This window comes from Cibotium barometz, chromosome 22 (genome assembly GCF_041138505.1).
Source record: "Cibotium barometz isolate CiBa-2024 chromosome 22, ASM4113850v1, whole genome shotgun sequence".
NCBI lineage: Eukaryota > Viridiplantae > Streptophyta > Polypodiopsida > Cyatheales > Cibotiaceae > Cibotium > Cibotium barometz.
Window position 1 is genome coordinate 17,701,146 of NC_141067.1, and position 25,982 is coordinate 17,727,127.

Consider the following 25,982-nt stretch of genomic DNA (forward strand, 5'->3'; position numbering starts at 1 on the left):
ACCTCCCTTACATTGGTAGGTGGTGGGAGGGCCACAATTGCCTGCACCTTCTCAGGATCCATCTCTATGCCTTCTTCTGAGATAACATGTCCTAAGAGAACCACCTTTCTTCGTGCCAAGCGGCATTTCCCAGGATTAAGACACCCTTTTTCATCATCAATACTTTGCAAGGCCAACCTCAACTTTTCCAAGTGATCCATGCGGCTTGAATAAATGCAAAAATCATCCAGAAAGACCCTTATAAACTTCCCCAAGTAAGGTGCAAATACCTGACTCATGAAGCGTTGAAAAGTTGCTGGTGCATTGGTCAAGCCAAATGGCATCACCCTATAGGCATACACTCCCCAAGGGGTGATAAATGAGGTTTTCCTTTGATCTTCTTCACAAATCCGGATTTGAAAGTATCCAGAGTATCCATCACACACTGAATAAAACTCATGACCTGCAACTTGATCCAAAATCTCATCGTGAAAGGGTAGAGGATAATAATCCCTCTTTGTGCATGCATTCAAAGGGCGAAAGTCCACACACACACGCCATTTTCCACCCTTTTTGGGAGTGACTACAACTGGGGAAATCCACTCCGAATTCTCTACTGGAAAAATAAATCCAGCTTCCAGCAAATTAGTTACCTCCTTCTTAAGCACCTCCGCTTGCACTACTCCCAAACGCCTTAGCCGCTGTACCACTGGCTTACTTTGGGGCTTGAGATCAATCTTGTGCTCTACTAGGGTAACTTGGCGTACTTGTGAGTAGCTGTTTGCAAAAAGGTTAGGAAATCCATCCAACATTTTTAAGTAATTCTCCCTTTCAGTACCTGCTATGGACTCATCAAGAAGAAGTTCATTTTGTTGGTGAAGACTAGTGAGGTCCACATCCCCTTTCTTGCACATGGTTGAAGAAGCTTTCCCTTCCAAGGCTCCATTGTCTTCAGCATCCCCTCGATCCCTTCCCAGGGAAAGACCAAATGCAACTCCCTCCACCTCTCCTTCTGAGATGGAATCCTCGGAGCTACCACTTGTCTCTTCTTCATCGGATGACTCTGACTCTGAACTTTCGGAAGTTGAAGGTTCACCTCTTACCACTTTCTTGCGAGGACTCTTGATGTTGTAGTGGACCTTCTTATTCTCACCTTGTAGAATAAGATCACCTGTCTCCCACTTTTGAATTGCCTTCACCTGGCGAAGCCATGGCCTACCCAATATCAATGGGTAAGCCCTAGCATCAGGCTTTGTAGGAATGACCTGAAAAGTTGTAGGCACAGAAATACCACATACATCCACTCCCAAATTCCTGACAATTCCTAAGGTTTTCACCCTAGTATTATCAGCAAGTTTGATGCGATAGGGAGAGTTAGTAGAAGACAACTTTAAATCAGCATCTTTCATTGTTTTTTCACTCATGACATTGATTGACGCACCTCCATCAATGTATGCATTAGAAATTGTTTGCCCCTCAATGATGACATCAATCACACAGGCACATCATCTCCTACATCAATATCCACCTTCTGAACCATAGGAGTCCCATTATCCCTCTTCTTCTTTTTCTTAGATTCCCTTGTGCTAGCCAGCTTACCCCATTCCTTTCTGAGCTTGGGAGAGAGTGCCAAAAGCTTCCCAAATGTGATTTGTGCCGTTTTCTCCCTAAGATCTGTCAAGAGGTCATAACTAAGAGATCCTTGTCCAAGAGGAAAATCAGATTGTCCAATTTTTCTCCTAGATGACTTCTTCTTCTTCTTATTTTTCTCCTCTTCTTCAGATTTATCTTCTTGTTCTTCTTCCTGACTTCTAGTTTTACGACCCCTTTTTGCCATTAGTGGCATCAATGTTTCCTCTTCTTCTTCTGAGCATGTTTCCTCTAAAAGTGCTAAACTTTTATCCTCACTTTTCCTCAACTTTGGACACTCAGTGCGATAGTGCCCCTTCTCTTGACATTCATAGCATGTGACACTACTTCTATCCCTAGGTTTATCCTCAGCTCGTGGAACCCTAGGTGGCCTTGCATTGACTAAGTGTAACTTCAAATCAGCAAATTTTGCCATAAGTTGTGCAATGTTATGATCCAAGGATGGAGCTTGTACCTGAGATGTTGAGGCTATCTCTACTCGTGGTGGGGTTGGCACACTTGGAGAAGATTGGAATGTGGACTCAATATGAAGAGTGGCCTCCTTCTTCAAAGCAATACGAAGGGCCTCTTTAAAACTAGTGGGATCTTTGCTAAGAACTTTTCCATGCAAGCGGGGATCCAAAGCCCTGATAAACTTGCTCATCTTAAGGTGCTCCATTGCTAAAGAACTCTTTGAATCTTCCATAGAAGGTGAAGAAGAAGAAGCAACAACATGTAAAGCAGCTTGTTGATATTTGATGAATAAGGCTTCATACCTCACTGAAAAGGCAAAAACGGACTCTCTATCCTTTTGGAAAATTTGATCCAATTGCAATAGTAAAGCATTTGGCGACTCCACTGTCCCAAATCTCTCCTTCATTGCTTTGGTCAACCTTTCCCAATCATTCTTGGACTCCTCTGGCAAAGCCTCATGCCAAGTTAAGGCCATACCCTCCAAGAAATCTGGAAGTATTTCTGCCCTCTCCTTCATAGACCAACCCGTCAAGCGGCATGCTCGGTTAAACTCTCGGAGATAACTCCCCGGGTCTTCTCCTTCCGATCCACGGAACACCGGAATGTTGAACATCTTGCACCAAAAGATGAGTAGTGACAAGGGAAATTTACTTGTTTCAAAACAACTTTCCTTTAATCATGCGGGACCTTGAGGTTAAAAAAAAATAATTCTAAGTAAAACTTGCCCGCCGTCTCCACCAAAAGATGTGACACGAAGTTGGGGTTTGGACTTCGGTCACTTCTCAGAATCAAAACACACTTGTATGAAACCTCACAGCCTCCTCACCTCCCTTTCTCTCCCTAGATTAGGATAAAGATATACACATCAAAGGTGAGATCATAATTCATGGAAGGAAAGATGAAAGGCTCCGGAGAAGCAAGAATTTCTGCCAGTCTTTCAGCTCCAAACAAAAGGGCGATTCTTTGTTGGAAGAAAATCTTCCGACTCAGGATTATGTGAACGGAAACATACGGGGAATATTGGTAAGGTTCATCCGTTCGAATTGGGCGATTTGGACGGAACATATTAAAGAAAATGAATATGGCAATCACTTACAAGAGGATAAGACACATGGGGTTTGCCTTTTGATAAGGGATTAGGAGGAATTAATCATGATTAAGAAGAAAGAATGGCCAAAAGCTATAAAAACAGAGATACACAGAGAATTGCAGTTTTAAATCCATAAAGGCTGTGCAAGAGAGGATTATATAGATACGTAGAGCTTGAGGAGAGCTTCGCGCCTATATAAAAACTTTCAAAAAGGGCAACCGAGCGAAAAGTTATGAGCATTTTACTGCAAGACTATAAAACTGTCAAAATTCTATAAAAACAGAGATACACAGAGAATTGCAGTTTTAAATCCATATAGGCTGTGCAAGAGATGATTAGATAGATGCGTAGAGCTTGAAGAGAGCTTCGCGCCCATATAAAAATTTTAAAAAACGAACAACCGAGCGAAAAGTTATGAGCATTTTACTACGAGACTATAAAACTGCCAAAATTCGCCTAAAAATTAGCAACTTTGGGAGAAATTCTAATCATCAATGAAGTAAGGGATTAAGAAATTAGTTATATGAGTAGAAAGAGCATAGAAAGAGCTTCCTAGCCATATGATCAATTTTAGAAAACAATACCCGAGTGATGAGTAATTACCGGTTGAAATTTGGGTATTGGACCACAAAAAACTGCACTTCTCTCTCTTTGCATGAAACCTCAATTTTCACATAGCCTCTTGCCTCTCATCTCCTTCATGATTCAAGCTAGAGGGTAAGGGTTAACATTGCTCAGCAGACAATCGTGAAGATTTACCTATGGTCCCCAAAGTCTTTCCACATACTCATTACCGCTAAAACCATTGGTACCTCCAAAGGAGGGCGGCAATAAGGCAAGGGCTACCTTGAGAAGTCACAGGCCCACCAAGATAATAACTCCTTATCCCCCTTATCATGAATCATCAAAGAGGTCCAAAATTGGGTTAAGCATGAGGAGCTAATGCTAAATGAGACATTCACATGTAAAGAGAGTGTTTGAATAGGGGTTTGAAAGATAAGAGAATGGCAATGACACAAAATGCTCAATTGAGGAGGCTCATTCCTTGATTTGAAAGGGAGAGGAGGGCTCCTTTTATAGGTGGAGAATCACCCTCTCTTCCATTGTTACAAATTACAACATAAAAATCTTCAACCCTTCAGTGACATAAGGGTAGATGTCACCATCAATTGTGCTCTTAGGCTAAGTCTTCTATTGATTATTAAATTGAAGACTTTTTGACTTTGAGAGTGTGATGAGATAATAGCCAAGCCTAAGTGGCATGTAGGTGGAGACCATACTTACACATGGCGGAATTCTCCTCTTCCATGTAGGCATTCTAGAAGAATCTTTCCCAATTATGCACCTACACACACTCCTCCACATGCCTTCCACACTCCCCAACTTGTAGCCTTATGGTGAATACCATATTAATAATACAATTAAAATCCATGTGAGCATAAAGGCCCACTTTTTTTTTCCACATCACTAGCCTATCTACCATACCAAAGTATTTATCAAGCATACTTGTGGCATTTACAATGTGTGCACCCTAAATCAAGTAAAACCATTATATTTGAAGGTAGAATGCTGTTATCGGGGTAGCCGCCAAGCCGCCGCATCACCACGCCATTATTCCATTGTGGGCGCCGCAATCTTCTTGGACAAGCTTCCACCTTATTACCATTGAGAAACCATCAAAATATGCACAAAATTGACAATGAAAGATATCAATTTTTCACGTCACAATAGCATACAGTCTACAGTATCTGGAAGAGAGCTTCTTATACTTCCCTAAGGATAAGGAACTTCTTTTTGGTCGTACTCGAATGAAGACCATATCTGATTCTTCAAACTCTCTCTCAGATCTCTTTTTATCTGCATACTGCTTTTGCCTGTCTTGGGCTACCTTTATATCTTTACAGATTGATTGCATCTGCTGGTCCATGTCATTAAGCATTTGTTTGGACATTTTGACTCTGATCAATGGGTCAGACCAAGTCAACGGTGTAAGGCAATCTTGTCCATACAAAGCTTTGAAAGGACTCATCCCAATGCTCCGATGATAAGAAGCATTGTAAGCAAATTCAACTAGATGCAAATGACAACCACTTCTTGGGCTCCATGTTGCAACATGACCGAAGGATATCTTCAATTACTTGATTCACCCTTTCCGTCTAGCCATCTGTTTCGGGGTGGTAGGCTATGCTGAGATCTAAGAAAGTTCCTACTGCTTCAAAGAATGCAGTCTAGAATTTCGATGTGAATTTGGGATCTCGGTCACTTACTATCCTCCTGGGTAAACCATGCAATCTGAAGATCTCCTTAAGGAAAAATCTGGCAACATCCACTGCAGAGTATGTTTCTTTCACTAGAATCAGATGGGCAACTTTGGTTAGCTTGTCAACTACCACAAAAATGTTGTAACTTGATTGCACTGAAGGTAATCCAGTGACAAAGTCCATACTGATGCATTCCACTTCAACTATGGAATGTCAAGCTACAGTTTCCCTGGCATCTTGACTCTCTCTGCCTTAACTCTTTGGCACATTAAGCATTTCCTTACATGATCAAGTATATCCTTTTTGATTCCTGGCTAGAAGAAGCTTTTCTTCACAGACATATAGGTTTTTATAAACCCTGGATGTCCAGCTATCAGGCTATCATGGGCTTCTCTCAGAATTCTTCCCTTTATTCCCGCATCATTGGGGATACATAGCCGATTATTATAATACATGCATCCTTCATCCAATTTGTAGCCAAGAACTTGACTCATTTCCTGAGGAGTCTTGCTTTCCTCCATCAAAAGGGTAGAAATAAGGGCAAAGAATTTGTCCTGCATGATTTTCTCCTTTGCTTCATTGATCAATGGATTTGACACCACTGTAATTGCAAGCAAGGAGGCTTTTGTGCTGAGCACATCTGCAACCACATTTTCTTTCCTCGACTGATACTTTATTTCAAAATCAAATTCCTGCAGGGTCTGCATCCATCTCCTTTGACGCATGTTGAGATCCCTTTGGGTGAAGATCCACTTCAGAATTTGATGATCTGTCATCAAGGTGAATCTTTGTCCCAAAAGATAATGTCTCCACAACTTCAAAGCATACACTACTGAGAGTAACTCCAAGTCATGGACGACATAATTCCTCTCATGTGTTCTGAGTTTTCTGGATTCATAGGCCACTGCATGACCTTCCTGCATTAGAGCACCACCTAAGGCAAATCCACTGGCATCTATAACTACCTCAAAGGGTTTGGTAAAATATGGCAATTTAAGGACAGGGTTGGTTACTAAGGCTCTTCAGCTTGTCAAAGGCACTCTTACACATTGCAGTCCACTGAAAAAGTGTACTTTTCTTGAGAAAGCTAGTTAAAGGGGATGCTATCTGAGCATACCTAGTTGAGAAGGTTAGTTAAAGGGGATGCTATCTGAGCATACCTAGTATAAAGATCCTATACCATCGAGTTAACCCTTGGAATCTTCTGACTTCCTTTACTGACTTGGGTTCTGGCCATTCAACTACTACTTGGATCTTTGCGGGGCTAGGAGAAATCCCATCCTTTGACACTATGAATCCCAAGTATTCCACCTGGTCAACAGAGAAGGAACACTTGCTCTTCTTTGTTTGCAAAGAGTTGGTGTTTCCATAAGATTTCCAGGATTTTGCGCACATGATCTTTATGGTCTGCAGCATTCTTTGAGTATACTAAGATATCATCAAAGAAGACAAGAAAAAAATCATCCAAGTATTCTCTGAGAATATCTTGCATAAGATGATTGAATGTTGCCGGGGCATTAGTTAATCCAAACGACATGACTGTGAACTCATAATGCCCATAGCGAGTATTGAATGTTGTCTTTGGGATGTCTTGCTCCTTGATTCTGATCTGGTAGTACCCGGATTTGAAATCTATCTTTGTAAACATCTGGGTACCACTTAACCGATCCAAAAGTTCATCAATCCTAGGAATAGGATACTTATTCTTAACTGTTAATTGATTCAGTCCTCTGTAGTCCTCAATACAGAGTCTTAACGTTCCATCTTTCTTCTTTTGAAAGAGAACGGGCATGCCCCAAGGTGAGACACTGGGTCTAACGAATCCCTGCTCTAACAGTTGTCTTAACTGTTCCTTAAGTTCTATGGCTTCAGGGACTGGCATTTTGTATGCACGCTGGGCTACCGCGGCTGAGCTCCGGGGGTTTATTCGATCTCATGATCTACTTCACAAGATGGAGGCATCTCAGTCAGCTCTTCAAGAAATACATCTGCATACTCACTTAACCACTCTGGTTCTTTAGCCTTGCATTATATGTCTACCGGATTCATTTTAACAACATACACAGCTTGCCTTTTTTTGAGCCCTTTTAATAATTTGGAAGCCTTGACTAATTGTAGCACTGGGGATCCGGAGATTCCAATTCCTTGAACTTTATTCCCATGAAGGTCTAGGAAAGAGATGGTTCCTTTGTGACAATGAATGTCAGCCTGATTCTTTTGGAGCCAATCCATTCCAAGGATTTTGTCATATATTTCCAGGGGTAGGACTCTGAACTGGCACTCTGTTACGTTCTCATCTAAGCTAGACTGAATAAGGTCAGTCTCAAGGTGAGTGAAAAGAACCTTCCCACTGGCTAATTCCACTTGCATGGGTTTTCCTGATTTTTGATTTAGGACTAATTTATGCAGGTCAGACATCCTGGGGAAAAAGAAGAATGAGTACTGCTTGAATCAATCAAAAGCTTGAATTTCTTACCCTAGTACTCTGCTGGAGTCTAGAGGACTGAGAATTGACGGTTATTCCCCTGATGCTCAATTGCTGCATAGATCTGTCCTTTCTCTTTCTCCACTTCCTCAGCTATGGTGACTGCTTTGGCTGCTGCAGTCTGAGGTGGAACTCTCTCTCTTTGGTTATTCCAATTCTGGGAGGGAGTTTGGAGATTGCTTTGCATGGAGGCTGTAGGCTGAGCTGGCACTCTTCTGGTGTTACCCTGATTTTGGCGCTGGGGACCCTGATTGGACTAATGTGAAGGAATCTGTGTCAAAAATTTGGAACCCTTGCTTCCTTGGTCCACAGAAGGAGATGGACAATTCTTGAGCTGGTGCCCAAGTCCCTGACATCCGAAGCATCTGTTCTCGCTTCGAAGGTCTTCCCTTTGCATTCTGGAGAGAGCCGGAGTTCTTGAGAATGTACTTCGGGGGAAAGGTCTTCCTTCATTTCTGAAGCTTCCTGTCTTCACATTCTAGTTAGGACCTTGGTGTCTCTTTGGAGGTGGAAAGTCAAAACAACTTCCCAGTGTTTGAAATCTCTTCAAGGATGAGGGAGCTAGCTTTGGGAGGACTTTTACGATGAAGGCTTTGGGAAAGTCCTACACCATTCTGACAGCTTCTGCCATGGACACTGGCTTGGCATTTTTGACCAGTGTATCCAAGGGTTCATTCATTCCCCGAATGAATCTGGCCATGAGTTGCTCTTCATCTAGAGGTGGTGAATATTTGAGTAGAAGAGCAAAGGCTTGGTGATATTTTGCGATGGTTTTGCTCCCCTGCTTTAGCTCTAAGAATTCGTTCATTTTGGTTTCCAAAAATCCAGGGGACAAAATGTCTTTCTCAAATAGGTTTTAAGGTCAGTCCAGGACTGAGTATTTCTGTCCAGAGGTTGGTGTCACAGTGGTTCCTCCATGCCACCCTGGCTGTTTCCACTATTTTCAACGTGGCAAGAGCCATTTTTCTCCCCTCATTGTAGCCTGTGATGTAAAAATATTCTTCCATGGCTTCCACCCATTTCTCCACAGCCTCGCCCAGGTTCTACCCTTCTCCTTTGAAGGGTCCTGGCTGAGTCCTATGAAGAGCCTTTGCAAACATTAGGGTCAAGCTCATCATCTTCAGAGAGAGGGTCTCGCTGACGACTACGGTTTCCTCGTCTCATGATTCTACCAAAAATTATATATTATTAAATTTTTATTTTGATATCGTCCACGAGATCCTAAGACTTAAGAGGTTCGAAAAAAAATTTCTTAAACAAGACAATGATCTTATTGGAGATCTATGACATATGTCTGATAACAGATTTTTCTTTAATAACAGTTCGTCCATAAACAATCACTTATACAATAGGGAATTTTTCTCTAGAAAACATTTCTTTATTTATATAAAAGTTGCAATATGTACATAGAGCAACTGGGCTCCAGAATTTAAAATCTCCTAGGGAGACGCATAAGACGACGGTACTAGGCCATAGCCATGCCCTGATACAAACGTTCACTTACTGAAAAGGGAGCTATTGTAAGATTCCTCCCCCAACCCCTTTTTGATGTCTAGTATCTTCCCCTGTAATCAACCCTCTTCAGAAATATACAGACCCTGTTGCTAACTATTTTAGCCTAGAGAGAGAAAAATTATTCTAGAGAGAGAATATTCAAATTTTGAATATTTTTGGATAGAAAAATATCTCTTATAATTCAGATGAGTTCCCCTGAAACAGAAATTCAAAAAGAATTTTCCAATGTGCAATTGGAATTATATGGAAATAGGTATAAAGAACCTTAGTCTAAGGGTCTAGATTTTCAGAAATCTTTAGACTATGGTCCAATTAAGGTTCCTATGGGCCAATAGCATCAATCCATGTGTAGGGAAGAGATAAATCCATATTTGTAAAAAGAAGATACCCAAAAATGAGTAAATGCTCACATAAGGTGAAGAGTTAAAAATGTACAAGGTTTATTAGTAAAAAACTATGAGCAATATTAAAAATATGAGATATTTTGGGTATCCAAAAATGAGTAAATGCTCACATAAGATGAAGAGTTGAAAATGTACAAGGTTTATTAGTAAAAAACTATGAGCAATATTAAAATGATGCCATTATGACACATATGTAAGGAAGGGGAATTCTTTAAAGGAGGTGCATATTTCACATAAGATGAAGAGTTGAAAATGTACAAGGTTTATTAGTAAAAAACTATGAGCAATATTAAAATGATTCCATTATGACACATATGTAAGGAAGGGGAATTCTTTAAAGGAGGTGCATATTTCACATAAGATGAAGAGTTGAAAATGTACAAGGTTTATTAGTAAAAAAAAACTATGAGCAATATTAAAATGATTCCATTATGACACATATGTAAGGAAGGGGAGTTCTTTAAAGGAGGTGCATATTTCACATGCTTGAATGAGTTTTAAACTCATAAAAATTGAGATATTTCATCTCTCCTCTCTCCTCATTCAAGTCTAGTTCCAAAAAGTTAGCTTAACTGACCTAAAAATGGTTAAATTTTGACCAAACTGATTTAGAAAATTCTAGAATCAGTTTGTTTGGTTAGAAGCTCAATTTTTCCTATAAATAGAAGCCTCCCCCTTGTTGAAAAATAGTTAGTGTTTATGCATCGTTACTCTACTCCACCTAAGCCAAGAACTGTGAATTCATTTAATAATTCACTAGTTTTTGGAGCTTCCCTCTTTCTTCAATCTCCATTAGTGGCTCCATCAACATACTTAACCAATTGATTGGTTGGGGGCCTCTACCGTGAACAAAGAATCAAGCAAGTTGTAAGGTAATTAGTGAATATTGATCTTTCTATAAATTCTCAATGTTTCTCTCTTCTCAACCCCTCTCAAGCTTGAGAAGTTTAATTGGTATGGTTTTTTTTAAATGCTATTGAAGTTTGAATAGTAGTGAAGAGTTACATAATGCTATTGAAGTTAATTTTCATTTATGTTTAAATTCTAATGATTTTTATGTAAATTCTCTCTCTCACTCAAGAAATGGTCATACTCATGACCCGTTCTCAATCCAAATCAAGCTTTTCATAAAGTTTTTCCTTAACCCAAGATTAAGCTATGCTTGAGGCCAAATTAATGGCTTTTTTCTATGCTTTTAGTTTATGTATATTAATGATTCAATCCATTATGGATTAATAATCCAATTAGAGATTATTTTAATTATTTTCTTAATGATAAGCATTATCCCTTAGAAAAATTGAGATTTATCAGTCATAGCAGCGGAGCTATGGCAAAATTTTTATAAAAATTATGCATAAAATAATCTCATTCAAAGCATAAAAAGAGGACTTCCTACCATATTCTAGGAATTATCATCCTAGATTAATTGAAAGAATTTCATTATAATCATAGAGAAATTGAATTTTTATCATGCATAAAGGATAAGTTTTTATATCAAAAGTGTTATTTTTACCATTTTTATTTCATGCATAGAAGTATGCATAATGCTTAAATTTTTATATCAAAAGTGTTACTTTTATTATTTTTATTTTCATGCATAGAAGTATGCATAATGGATAAATTTTTATATCAAAAGTGTTACTTTTATTATTTTTATTTTCATGCATAGAAGTATGCATAAAGGATAAATTTTTATATCAAAAGTGTTACTTTTATCATTTTTATTTCATGCATAGAAGTATGCATAATGCTTAAATTTTTATATCAAAAGTGTTACTTTTATTATTTTTATTTTCATGCATAGAAGTATGCATAATGGATAAATTTTTATATCAAAAGTGTTACTTTTATTATTTTTATTTTCATGCATAGAAGTATGCATAAAGGATAAATTTTTATATCAAAAGTGTTACTTTTATCATTTTTATTTCATGCATAGAAGTATACATAATGGACAAATTTTTATATCAAAAGTGTTACTTTTATCAAATTTGAATTTCATGCATAGAGGTATGCATAAAAAGTTGATTATTTTATTGTAAGGGTGTTACTTTTATCATATTGGATTTCATGCATAGAGGTATGCATAAAAGATATTCTTTTTATACTAAAAGTGTGATTTTCCTCATAAATGGATTTTATGCATAACTTAGATGCATAAGAGAAATTCTTTTATTCTAAAAGTGTAATTCCTACTAAATTGAATTTATGCATAAGAAGATGCATTAAAAAATTGATTTTTAATTCAAAAGTGTCATTCTCATCTAAATTGAATTTATGCATAGGAAGATGCATAAAAGATTGAATTTTAATTCAAAAGTGTCATTTTCATTTAAAATGAATTTATGCATAGGAAGATGCATAAAAGATTGATTTTACTTTGGAAGTATTAATCTCCTTAAATAGAATTTATGGATAAGTAAATGTGTAAAGAAATCTTATATCAAATATAAGAATTCTCTTGTATTCTATAAATAGATATGAGATGTGATAGGATGTGATAAGAGGTGTATAAGAGGTGATAAGATGAATTAAGATGTGATAGGATGTGATAAGAGGTGTATAAGAGGTGATAAGAGGTGATAAGATGAATTAAGATGTGATAAGATGTGTATGGGATGAGGTAAGAAGTGTATGTGATAGGATAAGATGTATATGGGTTGTGATAGGGCAAGAATGGATGTGATGTAAAAGATTAGATGTGAAGGCATATGGGGTTATATGAATGGGAATGTGGAAATGGATGTATGTATATGGATGTGTGGATGTGGAGATGGGAGTATGGATGTATGAATGTGAAAATAGATGTGTATACATGAAGATGTATATGCAGAGATGTGAATGTGGATGTAGATGCGGATGTATAGATGTGAATGGGAATGTGGATGTGAATGTGGATGTAGATGTGGATGTATAGATGTGAATGGAAATGTGGATATGGATGTATGGATGTGAATATGGATGTATGGATGTGAATGTGGATGTAGATGTGGATGTAGATGTGGATGTATAGATGTGAATGGGAATGTGGATGTGAATGTGGATTTAGATGTGGATGAATAGATGTGAATGGGAATGTGGATGTGGATGTATGTATGTATGTATGTGGATGTATGTATGTATGTGGATGTATAGATGTGAATGGGAATGTGGATGTGGATGTATGTGAATGTGGATGTAGATGTGGATGTATAGATGTGAATGGGAATGTGGATGTGGATGTATGTATGTATGTGGATGTGGATGTATGAATGAGGACGTGATAATGAATGTATGCATGTGGATGTGGATATGGATGTGTATGTATGAATGCGGATATGGATGTGGATATGGATGTGTATGTATGAATGTGGATATGGGATGTGGATGTATAAATGAGGATGTGAAAATGGAGATAAGCATGTAGATGTGGATGTATGGATGTGAATGTGGATGTGGATGTGGATGTATGGATGTGGATATGGATGTGAATATATGATATGTGACGTGAAGGAATCTGAAGTAAAGAGATGGAAAATGATGTGATTGGATGAGTACACATATAAATGAAATGTGGAATAAGTAATGTGGATTGTATGAGGGATAATGTGGAAAAATGAGAGTTAACATAGAAATTGTATTTGTAAACTGTTTGTAAATGCTGTTTGTAAATGGCTGTTTTACGTCAAGAATGCTGGGAAAGCATTTTGACCGTCTTGTGATTAAGGTCGTGGAGACCTAACTGATAAAGTTGCAACTGCTGACGGAGAGTCAATGGAGGACGTCTCACGTAGCAAGGTCGGCCGAGGTCTTGACCAGCCTCGGTTCGATTAAAATGGTGAGCTTCCGGTACGGTGGATGAGGGACCAAGGAAGCGGCCTATGAGTGAAGCGCTAGGTCACCTGCGAAGGATCCTAGAGGGTGCTGACCATACGGTGCTCGGGCTCTGGGTCGCCTAGGATACCCACGCGTGCGTCGAGGAAGATATTGGAACAAGGAGTAAGAGTTGTTTTCTGGAACCGGGCATGGATCTGGTTGACTGACCTTGCTGGTCCTCAACGGATGAGTCCATGGCTCTTTTATATGGATCTGTTGGTTGATCTTGCTGATCTTCAACGAGAGTCCATCTTGATAAGTGATTATATTGTTGAGTATTATGGGCTAGGAACTATTGAAACGGCCCCTGTGTGGACAGGTGGTGAGCGTTCTAGTTGCCAATGATGCCATAGATACTCTGATGAAGGAATGATGGGAAATTATGAATCAACTGGATAAATTGGGAGATTGTGATCAGTGGTACTATGGTTTCATTAAAGGATTGTTTTAAAGTTAGCTGATGCTAAGAAAAAGGCAATTTTCATATTGGGTGTGTAAGTGGTGTGGCTAGTTTTATGTTTGCATGAAATTCCGGCTACGGGGCCTTGGAACTCTTTTCCTTGGTACCCGGGACAAAACCTAACCAAATTCCAAATTGGATCCCATCACTACAGTGGTTGGGCGGTTGGCTAACCCATGGGATCGGATGGGGTTAGGCTGGACTGATGGATCCGTAAATCGAGATTTAATTTCTATTATTACGATAGATGAAGTAAATCCCGGATAGAAATTGTTCTATGGATAGGAATCAACGGCTGTGCCTCTTGATGGGGAAAAAAGCGTTGATCCCAATGATCCAAGTGCAAGTTTCTTCCTTGATTTGACCAAGTACCGTTAAAGGTACAGTCAGATCAGTTGATCCGTAATGATCTTGACTACGTTAGAGTAAAGAGTTATCCTGGTGGAATCGCCCATGCTTTCCGGGTAAAGGAAGTTTTTTCCAGTTTCGGTTTTGGACAAACCGACGGATTAGTCTCTTGTCCGGATATCCGTGGTGGGCGAGGCCCCGAGTGTGGGACCCTGCCTCGCGCAAGAAGTGCTACTTCCGCTGCTAGTACCCCGAATCCGTTGCGCGGTGGGAACAGGGATCTCACAGTTGGTATCAGAGCATTTGGTTAATAAAGATCAACTGAGAAGACAAATATGTCAAACATTTATCAAGAAACACAAAAAGGTTGTAATTGTGTGATATAAGTCATACAATTTGATATTCAAACTAAAATTTGTAAATTGGTAATTGGGTCTTCAGATGGAAGTACCGCAATTATATAGAATCCCTGACTTGCTTGAGGCCTAGACATGATGGTATTTACCTTATAATTCCAAGGGCCGTGACTACCCGTATATACCGAGAGTATACTGTAGCTCTTTACTGACAGTATATACGAGTAAATCTAAGACTTGAAATTTTAAGCGTTAATGCTATCCAGATGATGAATTCGAATATGGTTGATATGATTTTTAATTCTGTTTGAGAACTGATGAAATTGATTTGGATTCTGATTGAAAAATGATGATTTCCGAAATTTAGTTGAAATGTAATAAGCTGAGCGAAACCACATGAGGATGAATGGGACGAGTCCCTGTGATGATATTCATAACTGGAATGATGATAACGATTTCAGCAAATCACTATGAGATTAGTGGATTGTGCTGTCAAAGTGCTACTGTTAACACTTGAGTCGGTATATCAAGTTAAGGGATGACAAATTGAAAACTTGCTTGACTGAAATTCCCGTGGAGGAATGTTCAGAAAGAAAAAATTTCGATCTGATGGACCATTATCGTGTTAAGGATATGAATGATATGATCTAAAATGAATTGTTATTTAATGATGAGTTCTATATAAGGGATATTTATCCCCGTATTCTATTGGGTTGACCAGAATATAAGGAACCCTAGAATAAATTAGATCTTAAGAAAAAGAGTTGTCCTCTACTTGGCGAGATGAGGACATCTCGTACTTTTTTAAGTGGGGTAGAATGTAAGATTCCTCCCCAGCCTTCGAGGTATACAGGAGTAAGAATCTCCATTTTTGATCTCTAAAATAAAAGAACGATTCTGTTTAAGAAAGAAAGACCCTTTCCCTAGAATACTTCTCAGGAGTTCCACCTGTTTTAAGGATTCAGAACAGAAGTAAAAATCGGTGTTTTGGATACCAAGGTTTTGGTCTTCATTCGAGTACGGCCCAAAAGAAGTTCTTTATCTATTGGGGAGTTTAAGAAGTTATCCCCCAGATATTGTGAGCCTTATCTGAATTCAAAGAAAGTAAGCGACTTAGCTTGAGAGCTTCTTTTATCTCCTCATCTCAAAGTTCTTAATGTATTTCATAGAAATATGTGCCAAACCCAAATCATGGAAAGACGGTAAAACTTCAGTGGCAAGTTACCGTTGGCTTCTAAGTTACGCTAGCTCCTTCCTTTATATAAGTCGTAACTTTTACTTGTCGTTCACAGTAATCTTACTTCCATCGATCTTCTTTCTTTCTTAATCTCCTTCATGGCTTGGCAACAAGAATTAGTTTTATCCATGATGATTTCTCACCTTCAAGACGCAAGGGAGTCTGTGAAGAAAGATTTTATAGAGCAGTATGAGCGCTCACTTTTCCCTCACTTGGGAACTTCTGTAGCGCAGACAAAATGGCGGACCTATCAAGACATAACTAGGGTAACACCCTGGGGTCAGCAGCACTTTCGTAACAATGTTCGCTTGGCCATGGTTATTGAAGCTTTGGGTTTGGGTCCCCGATACTACTGCGTCATGAGATCAAGGCATCCTGGGTTTTCTGAGCGGGTCTTCTTACTGGCGTGTTTTCTTCCTCATGAGAAGATATGCCTTTACCCCGTTTTTGGCTTGCCTCTCAGAGGTCCTTTTGTTAGAACACCTCATACCACTGAGATAGGCACAGCAATAACCCACAGAATCATTCCCATAGATGAGTTACCTTATACTTGTGCAGCTTGTGAGGACTGCTTTTGTGACCATATGATGGACGGGCTTATGGAAGTGTAAAGAGTTCCTCTATCGTTACTGTATAAGTTCCGAGAATGAATAAAGTTTAAATCTTGTTCGTATTTTGAATCTTGCTCTCTTTAAGACTTATCTTGGTGGTTAATCTTGATTAAAATTTTTCTCTAAGTCTCATATTCGTGAATCTTGCGAAATTATCACAAGTTGCGAGATGAGGACATCTCGCGTTTTTTAAGTGGGGTAGAATGTAAGATTCCTCCCCCAACCCCTTTTTGATGTCTAGTATCTTCCCCTGTAATCAACCCTCTTCAGAAATATACAGACCCTGTTGCTAACTATTTTAGCCTAGAGAGAGAAAAATTATTCTAGAGAGAGAATATTCAAATTTTGAATATTTTTGGATAGAAAAATATCTCTTATAATTCAGATGAGTTCCCCTGAAACAGAAATTCAAAAAGAATTTTCCAATGTGCAATTGGAATTATATGGAAATAGGTATAAAGAACCTTAGTCTAAGGGTCTAGATTTTCAGAAATCTTTAGACTATGGTCCAATTAAGGTTCCTATGGGCCAATAGCATCAATCCATGTGTAGGGAAGAGATAAATCCATATTTGTAAAAAGAAGATACCCAAAAATGAGTAAATGCTCACATAAGGTGAAGAGTTAAAAATGTACAAGGTTTATTAGTAAAAAACTATGAGCAATATTAAAAATATGAGATATTTTGGGTATCCAAAAATGAGTAAATGCTCACATAAGATGAAGAGTTGAAAATGTACAAGGTTTATTAGTAAAAAACTATGAGCAATATTAAAATGATGCCATTATGACACATATGTAAGGAAGGGGAATTCTTTAAAGGAGGTGCATATTTCACATAAGATGAAGAGTTGAAAATGTACAAGGTTTATTAGTAAAAAACTATGAGCAATATTAAAATGATTCCATTATGACACATATGTAAGGAAGGGGAATTCTTTAAAGGAGGTGCATATTTCACATAAGATGAAGAGTTGAAAATGTACAAGGTTTATTAGTAAAAAAAAACTATGAGCAATATTAAAATGATTCCATTATGACACATATGTAAGGAAGGGGAGTTCTTTAAAGGAGGTGCATATTTCACATGCTTGAATGAGTTTTAAACTCATAAAAATTGAGATATTTCATCTCTCCTCTCTCCTCATTCAAGTCTAGTTCCAAAAAGTTAGCTTAACTGACCTAAAAATGGTTAAATTTTGACCAAACTGATTTAGAAAATTCTAGAATCAGTTTGTTTGGTTAGAAGCTCAATTTTTCCTATAAATAGAAGCCTCCCCCTTGTTGAAAAATATATAGTGTTTATGCATCGTTACTCTACTCCACCTAAGCCAGAAACTGTGAATTCATTTAATAATTCACTAGTTTTTGGAGCTTCCCTCTTTCTTCAATTCCCATTAGTGGCTCCATCAACATACTTAACCAATTGATTGGTTGGGGGCCTCTACCGTGAACAAAGAATCAAGCAAGTTGTAAGGTAATTAGTGAATATTCATCTTTCTATAATTTCTCAATGTTTCTCTCTTCTCAACCCCTCTCAAGCTTGAGAAGTTTAATTGGTATGGTTTTTTTTAAATGCTATTGAAGTTTGAATAGTAGTGAAGAGTTACATAATTTAATAAATGCTATTGAAGTTAATTTTCATTTATGTTTAAATTTTAATGATTCTTATGTAAATTCTCTCTCTCACTCAAGAAATGGTCATACTCATGACCCATTCTCAATCCAAATCAAGCTTTTCATAAAGCTTTTCCTTAACCCAAGATAAAGCTATGCTTGAGGCCAAATTAATGGCTTTTTCTTATGCTTTTATTAGTTTATGTATATTGATGATTCAATCCATTATGGATTAAGGATCCAATTAGAGAATCATTTTAATTATTTTCTTAATGATAAGCTTTATCCCTTAGAAAAATTGAGATTTATCAGTCATAGCAGCGGAGCTATGGCAAAATTTTTATAAAAATTATGCATAAAAAATTTTCATTCAAAGCATAAAAAGAGGACTTCCTACCATATTCTAGGAATCATCATCCTAGATTAATTGAAAGAATTTCATTATAATCATGGAGAAATTGAATTTTAATATTATGCATAAAGGATAAATTTTTATATCAAAAGTGTTATTTTTACCATTTTTATTTTCATGCATAGAAGTATGCATAATGGATAAATTTTTATATCAAAAGTGTTACTTTTATCATTTTTAATTTTCATGCATAGAAGTATGCATAAAGGAAAATTTTTATATCAAAAGTGTTACTTTTATCATTTTTAATTTTCATGCATAGAAGTATGCATAAAGGAAAAATTTTTATATCAAAAGTGTTACTTTTATCATATTGGATTTCATGCATATAGGTATGCATAAAAGATATTCTTTTTATACTAAAAGTATGATTTTCCTCATAAATGGATTTTATGCTTAACTTAGATGCATAAGAGAAATTCTTTTATTCTAAAAGTATAATTCCCTACCAAATTGAAATCATGCATAAGAAGATGCATAAAAGATTGATTTTAATTTCGAAAGTGTTAGTCTCCTTAAATGGAATTTATGTATAAATAAATGTGTAGAGAAATCTTATATCAAATAAAAGAATTCTCTTTTTAAAAAAAAAAAGATATGAAATGTGATAAGATGTGATAAGAGGTGTATGAGATGTGATAAGAATTGATAAGATGCGTATGGAAAGTGATAGGATGTGATAAGAGGTGATAAGATGCTTATGAAATAAGTTAGGATGTGATAAGATGAATTAAGATGTGTATGGGGGGATGAGGTAAGAAGTGTATGTGATAGGATAAGATGTATATGGGTTGTGATAGGGCGAGAATGGATGTGATGTAAAAGATTAGATGTGAAAGTATATGGGGTTATATAAATGGGAATGTGAAAATGGATGTATGTATGTGGATGTGTGGATATGGAGATGGGAGTGTGGATGTATGAACATGAAAATGGATATATGCATGAAGATGTATATGCATAGATGTAAATGTGGATGTAGATGTGGATGTATAGATGTGAATGGATGTGGATGTATAGATGTGAATGGAAATGTGGATGTGGATGTATGTGAATGTGAATGTAGATGTGGATGTATGTGAATGTGAATGTAGATGTGAATGTGGAATGTGGATGTATAGATGTGGATGTATGGGAATGTGGATGTGGATGTATGTGAATGTGAATGTGAATGTAGATGTGGATGTATAGATGTGAATGTGGAATGTGGATGTGGATGTATGTATGTATGTGGATGTAGATGTGGATGTATGGATGTGTATGTATGAATGTGGATATGGGATGTGGATGTATAAATGAGGATGTGAAAATGGAGGTAAGCATGTAGATGTGGATGCATGTATGTGAATGTAGATGTGAATGTGGAATGTGGATGTATAGATGTGGATGTATGGGAATGTGGATGTGGATGTATGTGAATGTGAATGTAGATGTGGATGTATAGATGTGAATGTGGAATGTGGATGTGGATGTATGTATGTATGTGGATGTAGATGTGGATATATGGATGTGTATGTATGAATGTGGATATGGGATGTGGATGTATAAATGAGGATGTGAAAATGGAGATAAGCATGTAGATGTGGATATGGATGTGAATGTGGATGTGGATGTGGATGTATGGATGTGGATATGGATGTGAATATATGATATGTGATGTGAAGGAATCTGAAGTGAAGAGATGGAAAAGGAGGTGATTGGATGAGTACACATATACATGGAATGTGGAATAAGTAATGTGGATTAATGAGGGATAATGTGGAAAAATGAGAGTTAATATAGAAACTGTATTTGTAAACTGTTTGTAAATGCTGTTTGTAAATGGCTGTTTTATGTCAAGAATGCTGGGGAAGCATTTTGACCGTCTTGTGATTAAGGTCGTGGAGACCTAACTGATAAAGTTGCAACTGCTGACGGAGAGTCAATGGAGGACGTCTCGCGTAGCAAGGTCGACCGAGGTCTTGACCAGCCTCGGTTCGATTAAAATGGTGAGCTTCCGGTACGGTGGATGAGGGACCAAGGAAGCGGCCTATGAGTGAAGCGCTAGGTCACCTGCGAAGGATCCTAGAGGGTGCTGACCATACGGTGCTCGGGCTCTGGGTCGCCTAGGATACCCACGCGTGCGTCGAGGAAGATATTGGAACAAGGAGTAAGAGTTGTTTTGTGAAACCGGGCATGGATCTGGTTGACTGACCTTGCTGGTCCTCAACGGATGAGTCCATGGCTCTTTTATATGGATCTGTTGGTTGATCTTGCTGATCTTCAACGAGAGTCCATCTTGATAAGTGATTATATTGCCGAGTATTATGGGCTAGGAACTATGGAAACGGCCTCTGTGTGGACAGGTGGTGAGCGTTCTAGTTGCCAATGATGCCATAGATACTCTGATGAAGGAATGATGGGAAATTATGAATCAACTGGATAATTTGGGAGATTGTGATCAGTGGTACTATGGTTTCATTAAAGGATTGTTTTAAAGTTAGCTGATGCTAAGAAAAAGGCAATTTTCATATTGGGTGTGTAAGTGGTGTGGCTAGTTTTATGTTTGCATGAAATTCCGGCTAGGGGGCCTTGGAACTCTTTTCCTTGGTACCCGGGACAAAACGTTTTGGTCTTCATTCGAGTACGGCCCAAAAGAAGTTCTTTATCTATTGGGGAGTTTAAGAAGTTATCCCCCAGATATTGTGAGCCTTATCTGAATTCAAAGAAAGTAAGCGACTTAGCTTGAGAGCTTCTTTTATCTCCTCATCTCAAAGTTCTTAATGTATTTCATAGAAATATGTGCCAAACCCAAATCATGGAAAGACGGTAAAACTTCAGTGGCAAGTTACCGTTGGCTTCTAAGTTACGCTAGCTCCTTCCTTTATATAAGTCGTAACTTTTACTTGTCGTTCACAGTAATCTTACTTCCATCGATCTTCTTTCTTTCTTAATCTCCTTCATGGCTTGGCAACAAGAATTAGTTTTATCCATGATGATTTCTCACCTTCAAGACGCAAGGGAGTCTGTGAAGAAAGATTTTATAGAGCAGTATGAGCGCTCACTTTTCCCTCACTTGGGAACTTCTGTAGCGCAGACAAAATGGCGGACCTATCAAGACATAACTAGGGTAACACCCTGGGGTCAGCAGCACTTTCGTAACAATGTTCGCTTGGCCATGGTTATTGAAGCTTTGGGTTTGGGTCCCCGATACTACTGCGTCATGAGATCAAGGCATCCTGGGTTTTCTGAGCGGGTCTTCTTACTGGCGTGTTTTCTTCCTCATGAGAAGATATGCCTTTACCCCGTTTTTGGCTTGCCTCTCAGAGGTCCTTTTGTTAGAACACCTCATACCACTGAGATAGGCGCAGCAATAACCCACAGAATCATTCCCATAGATGAGTTACCTTATACTTGTGCAGCTTGTGAGGACTGCTTTTGTGACCATATGATGGACGGGCTTATGGAAGTGTAAAGAGTTCCTCTATCGTTACTGTATAAGTTCCGAGAATGAATAAAGTTTAAATCTTGTTCGTATTTTGAATCTTGCTCTCTTTAAGACTTATCTTGGTGGTTAATCTTGATTAAAATTTTTCTCTAAGTCTCATATTCGTGAATCTTGCGAAATTATCACAAGTTGCGAGATGAGGACATCTCGCGTTTTTTAAGTGGGGTAGAATGTAAGATTCCTCCCCCAACCCCTTTTTGATGTCTAGTATCTTCCCCTGTAATCAACCCTCTTCAGAAATATACAGACCCTGTTGCTAACTATTTTAGCCTAGAGAGAGAAAAATTATTCTAGAGAGAGAATATTCAAATTTTGAATATTTTTGGATAGAAAAATATCTCTTATAATTCAGATGAGTTCCCCTGAAACAGAAATTCAAAAAGAATTTTCCAATGTGCAATTGGAATTATATGGAAATAGGTATAAAGAACCTTAGTCTAAGGGTCTAGATTTTCAGAAATCTTTAGACTATGGTCCAATTAAGGTTCCTATGGGCCAATAGCATCAATCCATGTGTAGGGAAGAGATAAATCCATATTTGTAAAAAGAAGATACCCAAAAATGAGTAAATGCTCACATAAGGTGAAGAGTTAAAAATGTACAAGGTTTATTAGTAAAAAACTATGAGCAATATTAAAAATATGAGATATTTTGGGTATCCAAAAATGAGTAAATGCTCACATAAGATGAAGAGTTGAAAATGTACAAGGTTTATTAGTAAAAAACTATGAGCAATATTAAAATGATGCCATTATGACACATATGTAAGGAAGGGGAATTCTTTAAAGGAGGTGCATATTTCACATAAGATGAAGAGTTGAAAATGTACAAGGTTTATTAGTAAAAAACTATGAGCAATATTAAAATGATTCCATTATGACACATATGTAAGGAAGGGGAATTCTTTAAAGGAGGTGCATATTTCACATAAGATGAAGAGTTGAAAATGTACAAGGTTTATTAGTAAAAAAAAACTATGAGCAATATTAAAATGATTCCATTATGACACATATGTAAGGAAGGGGAGTTCTTTAAAGGAGGTGCATATTTCACATGCTTGAATGAGTTTTAAACTCATAAAAATTGAGATATTTCATCTCTCCTCTCTCCTCATTCAAGTCTAGTTCCAAAAAGTTAGCTTAACTGACCTAAAAATGGTTAAATTTTGACCAAACTGATTTAGAAAATTCTAGAATCAGTTTGTTTGGTTAGAAGCTCAATTTTTCCTATAAATAGAAGCCTCCCCCTTGTTGAAAAATAGTTAGTGTTTATGCATCGTTACTCTACTCCACCTAAGCCAAGAACTGTGAATTCATTTAATAATTCACTAGTTTTTGGAGCTTCCCTCTTTCTTCAATCTCCATTAGTGGCTCCATCAACATACTTAACCAATTGATTGGTTGGGGGCCTCTACCGTGAACAAAGAATCAAGCAAGTTGTAAGGTAATTAGTGAATATTGATCTTTCTATAAATTCTCAATGTTTCTCTCTTCTCAACCCCTCTCAAGCTTGAGAAGTTTAATTGGTATGGTTTTTTTTAAATGCTATTGAAGTTTGAATAGTAGTGAAGAGTTACATAATGCTATTGAAGTTAATTTTCATTTATGTTTAAATTCTAATGATTTTTATGTAAATTCTCTCTCTCACTCAAGAAATGGTCATACTCATGACCCGTTCTCAATCCAAATCAAGCTTTTCATAAAGTTTTTCCTTAACCCAAGATTAAGCTATGCTTGAGGCCAAATTAATGGCTTTTTTCTATGCTTTTAGTTTATGTATATTAATGATTCAATCCATTATGGATTAATAATCCAATTAGAGATTATTTTAATTATTTCCTTAATGATAAGCATTATCCCTTAGAAAAATTGAGATTTATCAGTCATAGCAGCGGAGCTATGGCAAAATTTTTATAAAAATTATGCATAAAATAATCTCATTCAAAGCATAAAAAGAGGACTTCCTACCATATTCTAGGAATTATCATCCTAGATTAATTGAAAGAATTTCATTATAATCATAGAGAAATTGAATTTTTATCATGCATAAAGGATAAGTTTTTATATCAAAAGTGTTATTTTTACCATTTTTATTTCATGCATAGAAGTATGCATAATGCTTAAATTTTTATATCAAAAGTGTTACTTTTATTATTTTTATTTTCATGCATAGAAGTATGCATAATGGATAAATTTTTATATCAAAAGTGTTACTTTATTTATTTTTATTTTCATGCATAGAAGTATGCATAAAGGATAAATTTTTATATCAAAAGTGTTACTTTTATCATTTTTATTTCATGCATAGAAGTATGCATAATGCTTAAATTTTTATATCAAAAGTGTTACTTTTATTATTTTTATTTTCATGCATAGAAGTATGCATAATGGATAAATTTTTATATCAAAAGTGTTACTTTTATTATTTTTATTTTCATGCATAGAAGTATGCATAAAGGATAAATTTTTATATCAAAAGTGTTACTTTTATCATTTTTATTTCATGCATAGAAGTATACATAATGGACAAATTTTTATATCAAAAGTGTTACTTTTATCAAATTTGAATTTCATGCATAGAGGTATGCATAAAAAGTTGATTATTTTATTGTAAGGGTGTTACTTTTATCATATTGGATTTCATGCATAGAGGTATGCATAAAAGATATTCTTTTTATACTAAAAGTGTGATTTTCCTCATAAATGGATTTTATGCATAACTTAGATGCATAAGAGAAATTCTTTTATTCTAAAAGTGTAATTCCTACTAAATTGAATTTATGCATAAGAAGATGCATTAAAAAATTGATTTTTAATTCAAAAGTGTCATTCTCATCTAAATTGAATTTATGCATAGGAAGATGCATAAAAGATTGAATTTTAATTCAAAAGTGTCATTTTTATTTAAAATGAATTTATGCATAGGAAGATGCATAAAAGATTGATTTTACTTTGGAAGTATTAATCTCCTTAAATAGAATTTATGGATAAGTAAATGTGTAAAGAAATCTTATATCAAATATAAGAATTCTCTTGTATTCTATAAATAGATATGAGATGTGATAGGATGTGATAAGAGGTGTATAAGAGGTGATAAGATGAATTAAGATGTGATAGGATGTGATAAGAGGTGTATAAGAGGTGATAAGAGGTGATAAGATGAATTAAGATGTGATAAGATGTGTATGGGATGAGGTAAGAAGTGTATGTGATAGGATAAGATGTATATGGGTTGTGATAGGGCAAGAATGGATGTGATGTAAAAGATTAGATGTGAAGGCATATGGGGTTATATGAATGGGAATGTGGAAATGGATGTATGTATATGGATGTGTGGATGTGGAGATGGGAGTATGGATGTATGAATGTGAAAATAGATGTGTATACATGAAGATGTATATGCAGAGATGTGAATGTGGATGTAGATGCGGATGTATAGATGTGAATGGGAATGTGGATGTGAATGTGGATGTAGATGTGGATGTATAGATGTGAATGGAAATGTGGATATGGATGTATGGATGTGAATATGGATGTATGGATGTGAATGTGGATGTAGATGTGGATGTAGATGTGGATGTATAGATGTGAATGGGAATGTGGATGTGAATGTGGATTTAGATGTGGATGAATAGATGTGAATGGGAATGTGGATGTGGATGTATGTATGTATGTATGTGGATGTATGTATGTATGTGGATGTAGATGTGGATGTATAGATGTGAATGGGAATGTGGATGTGGATGTATGTGAATGTGGATGTA